The sequence below is a fragment of the Gracilinanus agilis genome, chromosome 5 (assembly GCF_016433145.1).
Source record: "Gracilinanus agilis isolate LMUSP501 chromosome 5, AgileGrace, whole genome shotgun sequence".
In the NCBI taxonomy this organism is placed as follows: domain Eukaryota; kingdom Metazoa; phylum Chordata; class Mammalia; order Didelphimorphia; family Didelphidae; genus Gracilinanus; species Gracilinanus agilis.
This window is the reverse complement of record NC_058134.1, coordinates 116831210-116849805: the sequence shown is the minus strand read 5'-3', so window position 1 is coordinate 116849805 and position 18596 is coordinate 116831210.

The following is an 18596-nucleotide window of genomic DNA, read 5'->3' as shown; positions in this document are numbered from 1 at the left end:
CAGGTTACTGTGCATATATACTAAGGAGATTTCTATGAGAGAAGCCTCCTTGTGACTCTGGGTTCTCTTTCAGAAAATGTGGCTAAAAATCCATTACTCTATCTAGGTGATGGACCTCTAGACCCTTAGTTTAGCTGGTCCTCAGACCACAGACCCAGCTAGAAGCTGTTGCTAGTCCCATATGCAACATCTTTCAGGCTTGTCAGGGTCTGCAGAAGCTTGTCACTGCCTCAGAATCTGCGCACCATGATGAGGCATTAGAATAGGACTGGAAGAATAATGTAATCGGTGAAAAATACAAGGAAATTAGAATATCATACAGAAATAAGAACTAGTCCTAAATAAGGCATAAGGCACTACCAGGGAGGAAATGCCTTCTATCATTGCAGATCAGCACTTTCTCTACAAGTTACTGCTTTTGACAGATACCTAGAGCACCAATAGGAAGTCACTGAGGAAAGAATCTACAGAAAGAAGTGTTTCTTAAATCAACATAGTTTCAGAATCACAAAGTCTGAATAAATTTGGCTAATCAAATACTACAGTACTGGTTTAATCGGTATAAAATGGAAAGAGCTCTAGTTCTATAATAAAAATTCAAATCTGGATTAGGGCAAACTTTAAAACAGCAGTCATTAAAGAAGGAATGGAAAAGTAGTGGCACAGATGAACAGGCACATTGGAACCACAGGGACATGTAAACTGACCACTGTCAAACCAATATGAGTTTCTGGGTTTCTTGTAAAAAACGTATCATCCAACTATTTCTTCATTCCAATTTAAGTCCAATATATTATTTCAATTTTGGGGGGGTGGAGGTGGGGATTGGTTTTCTTGGTGATGATACAACTTTTACCCAGGGTGACAGCCTATGGGTATAAGAGGCTGGACTTGAGCCCAAGTCTCTCAGGCTTTAGTTAGCTCCCTATCCACCACTCCGCACTGCCTCTCAGATAGAATTAGGATATTAATGGCAAAGGTTTGTTTGGTGTGTTTTCATTACCATCCATCAGTGGGCTATGACAGTTAAGGCAATTGGATCAACTTGATTAAATACAAAATCACATACTGTGGAATGTAAAAGGGTAGCCTAGGAGACAATAACTGCTTGCTAGGAAATAAAATTGTACATAGGTAGACTGCTCTTATTATGCACTTGACAAATAAATGGAGTTGGGTTTTCTCAAGGGGTATTTCTTAAGGGATATTGAAGGTGACCCAAGGGTGAATGAACAGATTCAAAGTGGTGGTTAACAGACTCTAGCAAATTACCTATGATGACTTGCATATCAGAAGTGGTATTTTTTTTAAAGTGTATGCTCAAAAAGTTAGGTAGGTTGTAGTGAGACTAAAGATAGCAAATGGACAGCCCATTTATCCATAAGATATTAAGAGAAGTAGAAGAAATTCTCCAGTACGTTAGGTAAATTATAGGTAAATTATCTGTTGGGGAAACTATGAGAAAACATAGACTAGTGTTCCACTCTCTACCAGGATTCCTTCTCATAACATGGATTAAGTTAGTTTCATTTTGTGTTCTGAAAGGTCTCAAAACTAACTCTGGGACTTGATTGGCCCATGGTTCAAGGCTCTAGTTGTATTTTTCTTATTAAAATTTCCTGGTAATTTCTGGTCATATTGGTGGCTTCCTAATCACAAAAGGGCATAAAAAGACCCACCCATGTGGAGTCAGGACCTTTCAAATATGGTGGATGTCCCCAGACCTCATGAATCATCACACCTTACTCCACTGACCAGATATATATCTACATAGAGATGAGAGGAGCCCTCAGCTTACCCAAGATAAGTGCTGGAATATCCTGTTGTTTACTGCTTAATGACCTCCCATTGCTTTGTTTTGTTCTGGCACAGAACCTGAACCCCCAAAGGTACCAGCCCAAGTCAGACCCTCCCTCCCTAACAACAAGAACCAGACCAAGTGAGAAGGCACAAAGGATGGCTACTGTCTGTCCATGAGAAAGAATACCCATACTGATGATATCATCATGTATTATTTTTAGTTATTCATGTATCAAAGTTATCTTTCTGAGTTAACCTTCCCAGAAGGAAAAATGTATGATGTGCACACATCACCAATCTCAATTCTCAGGCCATATTCTCCATCATAAATTAAGTTTCTTCTCAAGAGAATAAGACAGGTCCCATAGTAACTGCTGGATTAATTAGAGTATAAATCATTTCAACTGTGTTTATCTAGACTTGTCTCCCTTCCTGGTTGACCTTTTCTTAAAGGTGGAAATGAAGAATTTCAAGGTTGGTAGAGACGTCAAAGGCCAAGGTAGAATATAGCCAAACTCGATTTGACCTAGAAATTTCAAAATTTATCTCCCAGAATGTTTTTTTTTTTTTTTTTGGCCTTTGCTTAAGGATCTCCAACGGATATGAGAACCCACTGACTCCTGAGGGAGTCATCTCATTTTTGGATACTTCTTTTTTTTTTTTTTCATTTTTGGATACTTCTAATGGTTAAATTGAGCCTAAATTTGTCTCTTTATATCTTCCACTCATTGCTCTTGTCTGCCCTTCGGAGACATGCAGAACAAATCTAATCTCTCTTCCAAGAAAATAGTCTTCCAAATGCTTTTTTTTTAAAAAGTTTTTCTCCTCCAATTCCAGTATGCCCAGTTCCCTCAGCTAACTTTCATATAATGTCATTTCTAAGTCCTTCATAAGCTTTTGTTGCCTTTTTTTTGCCTCCTTATCGATGTCATTTTAAAAATGTAGCATTGAGAACTGAACACAATATTCTAGATATGGTCTAACCGCAGCAGAACACATTGAAAGTAACCAGCAACTCCTTCCTCCCTCCTCCCTCACCCTTGTCTTGGACAGTCTATCTCTCAGCTCTGCACATGATCACATTAGTTTTTACTGATTGTCCTGTCTGTCACATTATTAAATCATTTTGAGTTTGAAGTTCATTAAAATCTCATAGATTTTTTTCCAGTTGCATTTCTTGAAGAAAAGCTGTGCTTCTTAACAAGTGTTTTGTTTGTTTAATTAAATAAACTAATAAACAAATGCATTAATTAAATTAATAGAGTTATTCTTTTCCTACCCTGGGATGGCTCCACCTCCAGTCCTTCAGGACTACATATCTCCACCTGCCTGTTTACCTGGGTTAAGACATCCTCCCAAACCTCTCATCACACTGCCCCCTTGAACCCCTTTAGGAATTTAGTTAGTATTACTCAATTCTCTACAATCAATGATGTTCAGCTGACCAGTCTCAATGAATGGAGCCACCATAATATTTAACAGAAAGAAAACAAGAATGAAAAGAGCTCTCTACTCCCCATTCCTTTCTCTTTACAAGTCAATCACTCTCCTACCATTTGGGTCAACCTTTTTGGCCATGAGAGCCATACACCCTCAGAAGGAGGAGGATGGAGGCGGAAGGCGCTGGAATATGGGGCAGGGGCTGAAGGGCCCTCTGGGGCACATCCTGGGGCTCTGCCCTGACTGGTCAGTCGGGAGATGAAGCCAGATATGGCTCTAGAGCCCTCCGTTGGCCCACCCCTGCGGGGGACATGACTATCTTTATTCTCACCTTGAAGCTTCTGACTTTTATTTCCAGGGGCATTTGGAATTCTGAATTCATTGCCTGGTTTTCATTGCCCCTGACTTTGCCCAGCTGTGCCCCCAGGCCACAGGTTCAGTCTGAACCAAACATTTTGTCTCTCTAAAATAAGGAACACTCTCTATTTGTAAACATTAAATAAAACAGACTCATACCATCTTACATTTCTACTGGCCAATACAATTTTATGGTAATTAATACAGTAAAATCTCAATGCAAAGTGACAGTAAACAAATAAGAAATACACCTGCTGAACCAGAAAAGAGACCAGTAGTTTGGCTAGAAGATGGGGGGTGGGATTCCTTCCAGCTCCAGTTCTTAATCTGTTATTTCTCAACAGTAGCTGCTGATGACAGCTCACAGGTGATCTCTGCTTGCAGTGGTTTTCTCACTTTTCCTTCTTGGTCTTTCTTCTCTTGACCCTCTTGGTTTCCATGTCCCTCCCCCTGCAAATTGCCTTGTCAAAAAAAAAGTGTTTGTGTGTAATAAATTTGGAAGTTCTGTTCATCTAGTGGTTCAACCCTTTGCCCAAGTACCTATTCTTCAAAGACAGGCTATAATAATTAGGAACATTTTAAAGTAATGTCACATATGGTTGAGAAGAATAGTATTCCATAAAAACAGTTGTTGATCTTTTACTAAACAGAAAGGTGATATTATCTTTTGGGTTAATATAAATTTTCGTTTAGTAAAATTATCTTTTACTAACCAAGTAGGTGATAGTGTTCTTTTAGCAGTACCAAAAGGAAAACTTGGAACCTGTGTATATCAATGAAGAAAAGGGGTAAACTTGGCATTTAAGAACTGAAGAAAGCAGTTAGGTGGCTCAGTGAATTGAGAACCAAGTCTAGAAAAGGGAGATCTGGGGGCAGCTGGGTAGGTCAGTGGATTGAGAGTCAGGCCTAGAAATGGGAGGTCCTGGGTTCAAATCCGACCTCAGATACTTCCTAGCTGTGTAACCCTGGGCAAGTCACTTAACCCCACTGCCTAGACTTTCCTACTCTTCTGCCTTAGAACTAATACGGAGTATTGATTACAAGATGGAAGGCAAGGGTTATTAAAAAAAAACAAACAAGGGAGATCCATGGGTTCAAATCTGACCTCAGATGCTTCATAGTTATGTGACCCTGGACAAGTCACTTAAACCCCACTGTCTATCCCTTACTATTGTTCTATTTAGGAACCAATACACAGTATTGGCTTTAAGATGGAAGGTAAGGGCTTAAAAAAGATCTGAAAGTAGAAGAGTGAGGTCTCCATTATGAATTGATATCCAAGTTACCAAGCACAATCCACCAGGAAAGAAAAGAAGTGCCAAAAAGAAATATAAAAATTGATAACACAAAAGTCAATACATGAGAAAGGAGAAAAGTTAAACTATCTCCCCAAAGTGCCTAGAGACAGGTCTAACAATTACTCTTGAGGAGGCAGCTAGGTGGCTCAGAGGATTTGAGAATCAACCCTACAGGCGGGAGGTCCTGGGTTCCAATCTGAACTAAGACACTTCCTAGCTGGGTGACCCCGGGCAAGTCACTTGACCCCCATTGCTTAGCCCTTTACCACTCTTCTCCCTTAGAACCAATGCACAGTATTGATTCTAGGACAGAAGGTAAGGGTTTAAAAAAAACAAACCAAAACAATTACCCTTGACTGAGACAAGTAATGTCACTGAATCTGTAAGGAAAGATTGTAGGTACCTTCAATTCTGGTTAAATATAATGACCAAACATAGCCCAGAAAAAGAATTGAAAAAAAAATCACTTTCCCTTCTTTATTGCAATGTGAAACAATGTGAGGCTACTATAGCTCCTTGAGGAGGAGAGGAAAGACATGTTCAGAAATAAGTATGACATAACAACAAAAAATGTAAATATTTTTTTAATTAAGAAAAAAGGAAAAGAAAGAATATAGTTTGGACTAGTCCATAAATCCAGTTTGTCTGAAAAATAACCTAAGTAGCATAGTGGGATTCAGAAGCACAGGAAGAGATTTATTGGGAAATCAGGAGTTTTTAAAAATAGTATCCCAGAAGCAAATATTTGACTTGCAGAACTATATAATGACTTCCGTGATAATAATTTCTTATTATTGTTTAGAAAATGAGCTAATCTTTTGACTCAAGGAATTGCCAATATATTTGGTATTTAATTCATAGACATGGTTAAATAAATAACATTTTTAAATTGTTTTAAAATAAAATTTTAAAATTATTTAAAATGTGTTGTTCAGGCCACTGCTTTTCGCTTTTCTTTTTTCTTTTTAAAACCCTGACCTTCCAACTTAGAATCACAACAATATATTGGTTCCAAGGCTGAAGAATGGTGAGGGTTAGGCAACAGGGATTAAGTGACTTGCCCAAGGTCAAAAAGCTAGGAAATGTCCGAAGTCAGATTTAAATTTAAGACTTTCCATCTCTAGGCCTGGCTCTCAATCCACTGAGCCACCCAGCTGGCCCCAGGTCATTGCTTTTCAAACCAGAATGTTGTTTTCGAAATCGAGTATCTTCTCTCAAATTAAATCTGAAAAGATTAAGAGTAAAACATGATTTTGGAGAATTACAGGAAAAATGGGAAATATATAAGATTTAAAAAAATATGTACAAGTCCATGATAAGAGAGAACTGTTTAACAGTGTTTCCAAAGAACTAGATCTGGCTGGTTGGTTTAGTAAATCACACTAGCTGAGGTCACATTAATAGAAGTATCACAGACCCAGCTCTAAGGATGAGTGATCCCACCCTATACTGGCAGGGACAGACTACATCTGAGGACTCTATCCAATTTTGCTCTGCTTGTGCTTTACCTCCTCACTCATTCAAATATGCTTTCTGCAGAACTGTGAAAAGGCTTGTGTAAGTTGAACACAGAATGTGAACTATTTCTAAATTGACAATTTGTTGTTCCTCTGGTTATGAATTAAGGAATTGTTCCAGGAGAAGTTAAAACCCTCCGCCTTTTCAAGGCAATATGACTCGGCTAAAATATTGCCAATACAGCTTCTTTGCAGTTGAATAGCTTACATTTATCCTAAATTAAGATGTGATGCTGTCAAGAATGCTGAAATTTTATTAACATTTAATGAATGACATGAGGTGCACGAAAGCAAAGTGATTCTTCTAGAATACCTTGATATGTCTGTCCTTCAAAACTGAAAGTCTCTCTATAAAACAAATACTCCTAAAATGGTTTTTTGGTGGGGTTTCTCTTTCCTCTGTAATTTATCCTTTGGGTTATTTTAACTTTTGTCTCCTTTAAGGCAAGTGGCTCTCTGACCTTTCCCCTTAAGCCCCACTCCTTCCCTTTTGTTACCCTTTCCTGAACTTTTAGAATTTTGCTTTATTTCCTAATTATTTAGCTAGTCTAGTTCTTTTTCTCCTCTTAGCAAAAATACATTTTCTTTCTACTCTCAATTTGTTTTGTTTTCACATTTCATTTTTATGCCTTTTTCTTAAAAAAAATAATTTCTTTCCATTGTTATTATTATTATTTCTTTTTCCTTTCTGTCTATTCTAGACTTTGATTCCTTGATTCATGGGTCTTATATTTATTTGTTCTTTCTGTATTCCTCACTGAATTAAAGCTTCTAAGAAATCTATTTGAAGTTCCCTCTTCTAAACACTGTCTTGTAGATGTTGCCCCCTGATCCTCTTTTTCTGTTGTACCTCACTCTTAAGAATATCTATTTCTGGGGGCAGCTGGGTGGCTCAGTGGATTGAGAGCCAAGCCCGGAGAGAGGAGGTCCTATGTTCAAATGTGGCCTCAGACACTTCCCAGCTGTGTGACTGGGCAAGTCACTTGACCCTCATTGCCTAGCTCGTATCACTTTTCTGCCTTAGAACCAATACACAGTATAGAATCTAAGACAGAAGGTAAGGGTTTTAAAAAAAACCAACCTATTTCTGCAGGTGATAGAAAGGATAGTACCATCTCCCATTAAAAGATGATGATAATGGTAAAAATTTTCCAACATTGTGCAGGTCTTTACTACACTTCAACATAATTTCTATCTAACTTTCACTTTGTCTCCCTATGTACTTTTAGAATGAAATTTTCAGATGGTCTTTTTTGTTATTTTGTTGTCATTTTGTTGTTTATACTGCAGATGTCTTTCTCTTTCTAAGAGTTTTTTTCTGGGGTAATTTTTCTCATTATCTGTGCCTTTTAAAATTGCTTTATTTGTTTACTTTTCCTAGCATTCACTATCTGGCATGCTTACAAAGCAAATAATTTGTTTAGATCTGATCTTCTTAGCCAGTATGCCTCAAATAAGTCTTTTATATTGAATGTCCATCTTTTGTCATTCATGGTTAGATTCAGGTTTACTGTGAATGTCTCTTTGAGCTTCATTTTAAGCTCTTTTGCTCTTTGCCATATTATTATTCCATTCCTCCTGGAATAATGGAATAATATTCCATTCCACTCCTACAGAAGAGAAATATTCTTTACATTTGAAATTACGTTTTTCTGCTCTTTTGGAGATTTTTTTTTATTAGAATTTTTTTTCTTCTGGAATGACCTCCAGGAATTGATGCAGAGTGAAAGGAGCAGAGCCAGGAGAACATTGTATACAGAGAGTGATACACTGTGCTACAATGGAACATAACAGACTTCTCTACTAGCAGCAATGCAAGGATCCAGAGCAAGGCTGAGGGACTTATGAGAAAGAAAACTAGCCACACTCAGAGGAAGAACTGTGGGAGGAGAAACACAGAAGAAAAACAACTGCTTGAACACATGGGTTGATGGGGATATTATTGGGGATGTAGACTCTAAATGATAACTCTAGTCCAACTATCAATAATATGGAATTAGGTCTTAATCAATGATACATGTAAAACCCAGTGGAATTGTGTGTCAGCTAAGGGGGGTTAGGAGGGTTTTGGGGAGAGGGAAAGAACATGAAACATGTAAATATGGGAAAATATTCAAAATTAAAATTAAAAAAAAAGAATTTTTTTCTTCAGGCAATCTGTGGATTCTCTTGATTGGCATTTTGTTTTTTTGTTTTCAGAAGGGCAATATTCTTTTTTTTTCATTTTTCATTTTTTGTTTAATTAATTAATTTAGAATGTTTTTCCATGGTTACATGATTCATGTTCTTTTCCTCCTCTCCTCCTACCCTCCTCCTATAAACAAAGAGCAATTCCATTGGGTTTTACATGTGTCATTGATCAAGACCTATTTCCATATTACTAATATTTGCATTAGGGTTATCACTTAGAGTCTACATCCCCAATCATATCCCCATTGACCCATGTGATCAACCATATGTTTTTCCTCTGTGTTTCTACTCCCACAGTTCTTTCTCTGGGTGTGGATAGCGTTCTTTCTCATAAGTCCCTCAGAATTGTCCTAGATCATTGCATTGCTGCTAGTAGAGAAGTCCATTATGTTCGATTGTGCCACTGTATATCACTCTCTGTGTACAATGTTCTCCTGATTTTGCTCCTTTCACTTTGCATCAGTTCCTGGAGGTCATTCCAGTTCACATGGAATTCCTCCAGTTCATTATTCCTTTAAGCACAATAGTATTCCATCACCATCAGATACCACAATTTGTTCAGCCATTCCCCAATCGAAGGGTATCCCCTCATTTTCCAGTTTTTTGACAAGGGCAATATTCTTGTATTATTTGTGTATTATGTTATTCAGGGTTTGTTTTTTAACTCGTGTTCTTCTGGAAGACTTATAAACCTTTTCTTCTCTATGCATCTCATATTTGAAATCAATATTTTGCTTGCATTGTAGCCATGTTTTTTTGGATGATTTTTCTTTTTTCCTCTCTTACTTCTGGTATTTGTACTACTAATTATTAGTTGGTGTCTCTTTTGTTTCTCCTTTTATAGAGGGTTCAGAATTTCCAGACATCTTTTCATTTCCGACCAGTTGCTCTGCTTGGATTCAAGTCCATGAACACCTTGAGCTTGTTACTCTGTTGCTCTCCCACTTTTAATTTTCTTTTGGATATTGTCTTCATAAAGCATGCCCCTCCTCTCCCTTTAGATAATATGCTCCTTGAGGGTAGGAATATCTTGCTTTATCTTATTTGTATTCCAGGCACTTAACAACATGACTGTCATTTAGTAGGTGCTTAATAAAAGTTTTTTGACCATTGAATTTATCATTGTGGATTTATATTTTCCTATACTGCCAATTATTTCTCCTCTTCAAATAAGAATTTTGCTTTTACATTTCTTGTTTCTCTGTTAAACCATTCGGGTATGCCCTGCAGTAGCTTCAAGATCTCATAAGAATCCATGAGGTCCTATGGCTGCCATTCACAGTTCTCTGGCTAAATATTGGTGCAAAAAACACTGCCATACCATATTCCCAGACAGAGTCTGCCTTGGTTTTCCATAGCACATAGGGAGACGGAGCTGAGCAGCTCCTGGTAGCCCTGCCTGAGAGTCTTGGATAGAGGGGTGGAGGGTGGGGAGGGTGCTAAGTGATAGTTTAGGATTTAGGATTTTTTGCTGTTACATTTTATTTTGGAGAGGTTTGATATGTTGTAAGGTTCAGAGAAAGTGACAAGTTCTCCTTCTTGTCCACATGACCTGAAATGCTCTTAACCCCTCCAAATGACTAGTAAAATTCAACATGCCACTTAATAATTTATCAGATGTTTGGTAAATCAGTTTGCTATAATCATAGAATTTTAGTTAGAAAAGACCTAATTTACTATTATATTAATTACTATTATAATTAATTCATTAAACCTAATTTACTATCTTTCTACTCAGATAAAGCAGAGTGGCACTGGGGAAAGAATGTTAGAGTCAGAGGATGTGGGTTCACATTCTTCCCCTTATGCTTATTACCTAAATGACCTCTGATAAATCATCTAACTTCTCTGGACCTTATCTAAAAGGAAGAGGTTGGATTAGATGGCCTCTGAGGTCCTTTCTAGTTCTATGATCCTATGAATACATTCAACACTCACAAACTCCTTAAATCTGTTTCTCGAACCGAACTGTCAGTAGTCAAAACTCTTAGTAGCAGAGATTAAGAAGGATCAACCTCTTGCTTCCTCGAGGTCCAGAGGCTAAAGACCCTCTAACTGCCAACAGTCCCTTCCTTAACTTCGTTATCTTTTAGGTAACAGAATCTTCAGCTCTGGCTAACTGGCACCTGCCAGTTCTCCTCTATTTAGACATCCTGCACTCTAGCCTCTTAAAGAGACAGAGAGAAATTAAGAAAATCCATTTAACAGGTGGGAGGTTTGGGGGGAGATAGTAATATATAATCCAGGATGATTCCTGGATAGTGAATTTAGGGGATTGGAAAGATATTTCTCTATATAGTAACAGGGAAGGGAAATTGGGAGGAGAGTTTAGGGAAAAGAGAATATATTTTGTTTCAAACATAGTGAGTTTAAGATGTCTACTAGACATTGAATTATATGAAAGGAATTTAAAGAAGTGAGACTGGAGGTCAGCAGAGAGACTGGGGCAGGAAATATAGTTTTAAGAATTATCAGCATAAGGATGGTAATTAAATCTGTTGGAGCTGCTGAGATCATCAAGTGAAATGGAATAGAGGGAGAAAAGAAGGATGTGCCTCTCCTGTGTTTGCACCATTTAAAAACTCCAAGAATAGGGGGCAGCTGGGTAGCTCAGTGGATTGATAGCCAGGCCCAGAGACAAGAGGTCCTGGGTTCAAATCTAACCTCAGACACTTCCCAGCTGTGTGACCTTGGGCAAGCCACTTAACTCCTATTGCCTAGCCCAGGCAGGGGTCGGCAACGGCAACGGCTACAGCAACGGCAACGGCTACGGCAATGGCAACGGCTACGGCTACGGCAACGGCTACGGCAACGTATGGCTCCTGAGCAATATCTGGCTCTACCTCCCAACGGGCCAGTCCAAGCAGAGCCCCAGGGGGCCCTTCAATCCCCGCCCCATATTCCAGCGTCTTCTGCCTCCATCCTCCTCCTTCCACAGGCGTTTATGGCTCTTAAGACCAAAAAGGTTGCCAACCGTTGGCCTAGCCCTTACCACTCTTCTGCCTTAGAACCAATACATAGTATTAATTCTAAAAGAGAAGGTAAAGGTTTTAAAAAAAATAAAAACTCCAAAATTAGGACATTATATACATTTAGTTTCAAGATAAAGATCTTGGTTGTTGGCTTAGAATTTCTACCTAGAGCTCCTATTAAGGTAGAATATAATTTCAAGAGAAAATAACAAAGCCATTTAGTCATTTTCAGTTTCTGATATAAGGATCTAAAGAATGAGATAATAAACTATGAAGTGGAACAATATTTTATATTTAAAAAGTAAAATAATCTAAATTTTCTATATTTACTATTTCACTGGGTAATATACCTCCAACAAGAGGTTTACTTTGCCCTCTGGTTCTAATAGATCTAGTCAATCTTCATTCACAACTTCTTGAATATAGTTTCCAAACTTTTTTGTTTTTGTTTTTGTTTTTGTTTTTACCCTTAACTTCTGTCTATTGGTTCATAGGTGGAAGATTGGTAAGGGTGGGCAATGGGGGTCATGTGACTTGCCCAGGGTCACACAGCTGGGAAGTGTCTGAGGCCGGATTTGAACCTAGGACCTTCCGTCTCTAGGCCTGGCTCTCAATCCACTGAGCTACCCAGCTGCCCCTCCAAACTTTTTTTAATACATCATGGATTTTAAATAATCGAATGATTCTTAAATTATTTTTCCTTTACCTATTTACCATATTAGGTTGTTTTTAAAAAAAAAAAACAGATCTTTTCCTCTTTTTCTTTGTCCTTTACCTCTCCCTCTTTATTCTTTCTTCTCTTCCTCTTTGCCCTTCTCTTCTTTCACCTATGCTAGAAATGCTATGGAGTTAGATTGCACTACCAATCAGGGAGAAAACCTAGCCTTTCTCTAAACACCTAGGAGCACAGAATAGAGGCAGCAGAAAGATTGGATTGTATGCAGGATGATAAAAATGTTAATCTAGAAATGGGCAGGACCTCAGAACTTGTCTAGACCAATCCTTTTCATTGTACAGTGGCAAAGGCCGGAGACCAAGATGGAACCCAGACCTTTTGACACCAGATTTAGTACTTTTCCCACTGCTGAGGTATCAGTTTTTCAGACAGTAACGGCAAACATAGAAGCCATTTTACCTGCCAGGGTCTTCAGGAAGCAAAGAGGGCTGAGGCTTTGTTTCCAACCAACATTTCATTGAGTGCCTACTATATTCAAGGTACTCTAAGGGATGATTCTGTGACATAGGGAAGAATGACTAGGACTTCCTTATAGGAAAGTAAATTCCAGGGCAAAGCCAGTCTCCAAATTCAATCTTCAACAGAGGCTAGAGTTTAAGCCCCACCTTCCCAGATTCTGTGATGACTGCAAATAGAAGAATAGATCAGACAGTCAGTCAGTCTACTAACATTTTAAAAGCTACTAGAACTGTACTAAGCACTGGGAATCCAAATACAACTAGAAAGAAACCTAGTTCCTAAACTCCAGGGGTTTACATTCCAATGGGGGAACCATAAAAAGAAACTATAAAGCAGGAGGAGGGTAGATGCATAGATATCTCACTTAGGGACATGGTAGAAGAAATATCAGGGCAATTAGATGGAGAAGGGAATAGAATGCCTGTCTTAGAATCTGGAAGACCTGAGTTCAGATATGGCCTCAGACACTTAATTATTATGGAAATCACTTAACCCTATTTGCCTCAGTTTCTTTATCTATAAAATAAGCTGGAGAAGGAAATAGCAAGCCACTCCTGTATCTTTGCCAAGAAAACTCCAAATAGAGTCATGAACATTCAGAAATGACTAAAACCACTGGACAATGAAGAGGAAGTCTGGACTGTAACATTTGCAGGAATGAGGTAAAACAAGCCCCAAGGTACCTTCCTGCTATAGATCTCTGTATAGACACAGGTACAAATCTTATCTCCATTTATCTCTCCTTTCCCTTAGGGGTATATCTTTTTCCATGTTTTTATCTTCAGTGCCTCACTGCTTGTTAGGATGTTATGTTGCAGATCATTGCTAATAAAACTTTGTCAGTCCACTTTGCTGCCTCTTCCCTCTCCATTTCAGCCAGCCTCTTCCATAGCCACTCCAAAAAGAGGACTCACATCATATGACCCTTGGCATATACAAATGGATTTTAAAACCTGATCTGTTCCCATACTGATCAGTATTCTGGGCCATAATGAGGTTTTTAAAGTTTTATTTCTTACTTTTATTCTAAGACTGACCTTCAGGAGAATATTTAAAATTCTAGACCATTGGTTTAGGGGAAGAGAATTAAGAAGCCAAAGTTCCAAATTCTCTGCAGGTAACGGATGCACTGATTGTATTACTCTTATGGCAACTTTTCTAATTGAATTCTGTTGAAATATGGAGTTCTTTCATTAGGTTTACTAACATCAACACCGAAAGAAGTGACTTTTTCAGCCGCCAGTGTCTTAAGTAACAACTTAATATGGAATAAAGAAATAGTATATTTTGAAAGTAGAATATTCATTCTTTTTTTAAAACCTTTATCTTCCAATGGTTCTAAGGCAGAAGAGTGGTAAAGGCTAGGCAATGGGGGTTAAGTGATTTGCCCAAGGTCACACAGCTAGGAAGTATCTGAGGCCACATTTGAACCCAGGACCTCCTGTCTCTAGTCCTGGCTCTTAATCCACTGAACCACCTCACTGCTCCCTAGAATATTCATTCTTGCCAGCATCTCTAAATTATCTCATCTCTAGTCTTTCTAATAGAGGGAACTCCATTATATAGCATGTTAATAATGTCAAATTGCATCTGTGTATTTAGTGTTAACTAAAATGGTTGGGGTTGGAGGGAAACCCCTTTTAAGAAGTGAGCTGCTTTATCTGAGATTTATTCCAAAAACAATAGCTTTCACCAGCAAACATTGACTTATTTATCTTGCAAGTGCAGGTATTAGATGGAGTGTGAACATGAAACTTCATCAACAGTAATGTACTTTTTTATATAGGAGCATTTTATATATAATATTATAGAGAGCCAGAAATAAACAGTTTAATCTATAAATCCTATCAGATCCAGCTATATTGATTATAACTAATGATTATAACTAATTGATGACTCCTTTCATTATTAAAAGTTTTCCTGTGTAATAAATCATTTTAATTTAAAGAAAAGGGGGAAATATGTGGGAAGCCAAAAAGAGAACAGATGAAAATCTGAGATTCTTCTTTTGACCCCTTTTGTGATCCTTGTGATTTCTTGTTGAAAAGTATTGTGACCTTATTGAAAAGCTTTAAGTTCCTAGCTAAACAGCAGTTAAAAGGGTTAACACTTTTCCCCTTTGGCCAGGAATACAGCTGCCTGGTATAGCCAAGGCCAAAACCTTAGTAGGGGCAATTCAACCCTGAGAAAAATATTCCCTGACTTGGCTTTCTGATAAGAACCCAGTCAAAATTCAGCCTTGGCCTTGTTCTTTTCTGAAGCCAATGAGACCTTTTGTGTTTTGATATGACATAATTTGTAACTTCTGCACATCTGTGAAGTTTCAGGGGTGGGGGGAGTTCTTTTGTGTGAAATGTCTTGAAATATATATAATAAACTCCATGCTCCTGGAGACAGAGCTGGAAGCATGACCTAAAAGATAACTCCTGTGTCCCATTATTTCCTCATCAACTAAACAGTCCTTATAAGATTATCAGAGATGATAAATAGATCTTGAGATAATGTTAATCAAATTGAATGTTTGCAGAATCATTTTCACCAAGGCAATTTTTTTCTAAAATAAGAATTACATTTTTTTCCTAGTGTGACATTGATTGCTTTTGATTGTAACAGTGTTGTGAAGTACCATTTTCTATATTTGGAAAGGTTCTACATACAATTGGCCTTCATTGGAATATCTGTTCACTGATGTGTTAAAAAAGAGATATATTTAATTTTGAGTACTAAAATTGCTTTCACTTTTGTTTGTGAGAATTAAGACAAGGCATGGACATCGTGCAAGAGGCATAGAATGTTGAGAGGAGGAGAGGCCAAATGATAGTTGGAAGAGCAGAGACTTCTGGGAGTTGGGGACCTAACTGAACCTTCTTTGAGGAGCTTGAGCTCAGGGGGGAGGATGTGGATTTGGAGCTCTGTGATCTCCTGAAGACGCCTTTTGTTTCCTGACCAGAAAAGAAGACTGCTACCAGAGATACATTAATATTCTGTCATCTCCTGAACTCAAGTAGTGCTTAGAAGCATTTGGGGTTTCTGGACTCCTGGGGAGCAGTTCCCTGAAACTCTCTCACATTGAACCTTGCCAAGCAGTGACACCAATTAGTCTCACAGTATTAAGGGGCAGTAGTAAGTGAGGAGGGGACTTCTATACAAACTCCATCTTGGTCTCAGCTTCATCCCCCTCCTCCTGAATACACCCCTTTATTACATGTTACTAAATATGAGATTAAGGCGGAAGGGAGATATAGAAAAATTATGATTTCGTTTTTGAACATTGGTCATAATTAAGCATTGTATTCAACCCAAACTTTTCTTTATAATTTTCTTTATAATTTTAATTATAATTTATAATAATTTATATTGCATGGATCTGTAAAAATAAAAAAATCTGAGTATTTGCATTTCTTTGTTACTGTTTTTTCCTTTAAAAAATACTAAATTTTAAAATGTTGAACCACTGGAATTCTTATTACATTTGTAGGGTTTTTTTTTATGTGCTGCCATTGTTCACATTGTCTAAACTTGGTCTGTGGCCTACCATTGTGTAAACAATAGCATTTATTGCAACAGTGAAAAAAAAAACAACTTCTTCCCAAGAGAGCTACATTACCCCCAGAAAGTTCAGCAAAATTATAACTGATAGCAAGCACATGTTACTTTCTTTTTTTTATTTTTAATAATTTTAATTTTTTTAGAAAAGTTATCCATGGTTACATGATTCATGTTCTTACTTTCCCCTTCACCCCCCCACCTCCCCACCCCCAGCCATAGCCAACGCACATTTCCACTGGTTTTAACATGTGTCATTGATCAAGACCTATTTCCAAATTGTTGATAGTTGCATTAGTGTGGTCATTTCGAGTCTACATCCCCAATCATGTCCGCCTCAACCCATGTGTTCAAGCAGTTGTTTTTCTTCTATTTCCACTCCTGTAGTTCTTCCTCTGAATGTGGGTAGCATTCTTTTCCATAAGTCCCTTAGAATTGTCCTGGGTCATTGCATTGCTACTAGTACAAAAGTCCATTACATTCTATTTTACCACAGTATATCAGTCTCTGTGTACAATGTTCTTCTGGCTCTGCTCCTTTCACTCTGCATCAGTTCCTGGAGGTCTTTCCAGTTCACATGGAATTCCTCCAGTTTATTATTCCTTTGAGCACAATAGTATTCCATCACCAGCAGATACCACAATTTGTTTAGCCATTCCCCAATTGAAGGACATACCCTCATTTTCCAGTTTTTGCCACCACAAAAAGTGCGGCTATAAATATTTTTGTACAAGTCTGTTTATCTATGCTCTCTTTGGGGTACAAACCCAATAATGGTATGGCTGGAACAAAGGGCAGGCATTCTTTTATTGCTCTTTGGACATAATTCCAAATTGCCATCCAGAATGGTTGGATCAGTTCACAACTCCACCAGCAATGCATTAATGTCCCAATTTTGCCACATCCCCTCCAACATTCATTACTCTCCCCTGCTATCATTTTAGCCAATCTGCTAGGTGTAAGGTAATACCTCAGAGTTGTTTTGATTTGCATTTCTCTAATTATTAGAGATTTAGAACACTTTCTCATGTGCTTATTGATAGTTTTGATTTCTTTAACTGAAAACTGCCTATTCATGTCCCTTGCCCATCAGAAGTTACTTTCCACTCTGTTAATTTATTGATTGTTAACAGGTAGGAGGTGAGTTTTAACATTCCTCATTTGGCAATAATCATCAGACCATGAGATCCTTGAGTGCAGGGACTGTCTTTTGTCTTTTTGTATCTCCAGCATTAGCACAGTGCCTGCTTTGTAGTTGATTATTGTCTTTTGTACTCAAAGAGGTCCAAAATGACATCACTGGTGATGTCTTTTGAGCATAAATTGGATTTAGGTGAGGCATAGTTACACAAATTGTCAGCCTCACTATCTCTTCCAGAGTTATCTAAGTCCCATTGCAAGACAAGAGTCAGGATAAGTGGCAATTGCCAAAATGCAGTAAATTATTTTAGCATCTTTGTGTTTTGACCAAGCTTTAGGTGTTTCATAGTGCCAGATTCAGCCCCCTTCATGGCCATTGAAACAAATCATTCTAATTTGTCCATTCTGCTTGGGGTAGACATCCCTCTAACTCAGTGATAGGTTTGTGGTTACTGTCAATTTGAGTTATCCCATCTGCCAAGATGATTTTACTGGAGAGTGGCTGCTGCACATGCTACAGCTCCTTGGAGCCACAAGTGAGAGTTGGGTGAGAGGAGAACACCAAAAGTAGATAAATAGTCCTGAAAAGGATTCATTAAGCTCTCACCACAGAGGTACTAGTTCTTGAACACTTCAAACATCCCTTGCTCTTATTACAACCTCCTTAGGGCAGAATTGGTAGTACCTCATCAACTGTTAAGAATTGGAGGATTTAAAATTTATATAATTTAAAATTTTTTTAATATTTATATAATTTAAAATAATTCAAAAAATTTAACATTTATATAATTTAAAATATAATTTAAATTTAAATTAGGAAATATTTGTCAGAACAAATAAAAATACCACAGAACATAGATAATGTTGACATGTAGTTTTCTAAGTCAATATGTGCCCTCAGAGTCTTCTGTATAACTTAATGGTCTCTGTTTATATCTGAGTTTTGACACCTCTGATAAATATAATGACTGTGTACAACATAAATGGAAAGGATAAAATCAACACTGAAAATTAAAAAGGAATGCTATATGATTATAATGACTGGGTTTGACCTCATAGAAGAAATCTGAGAGTATACCTCCCTCCTATCTTTGCAGTGGTATGGATCGGAGAGTAGGATTGTAGAGTTGGAACACAGAAT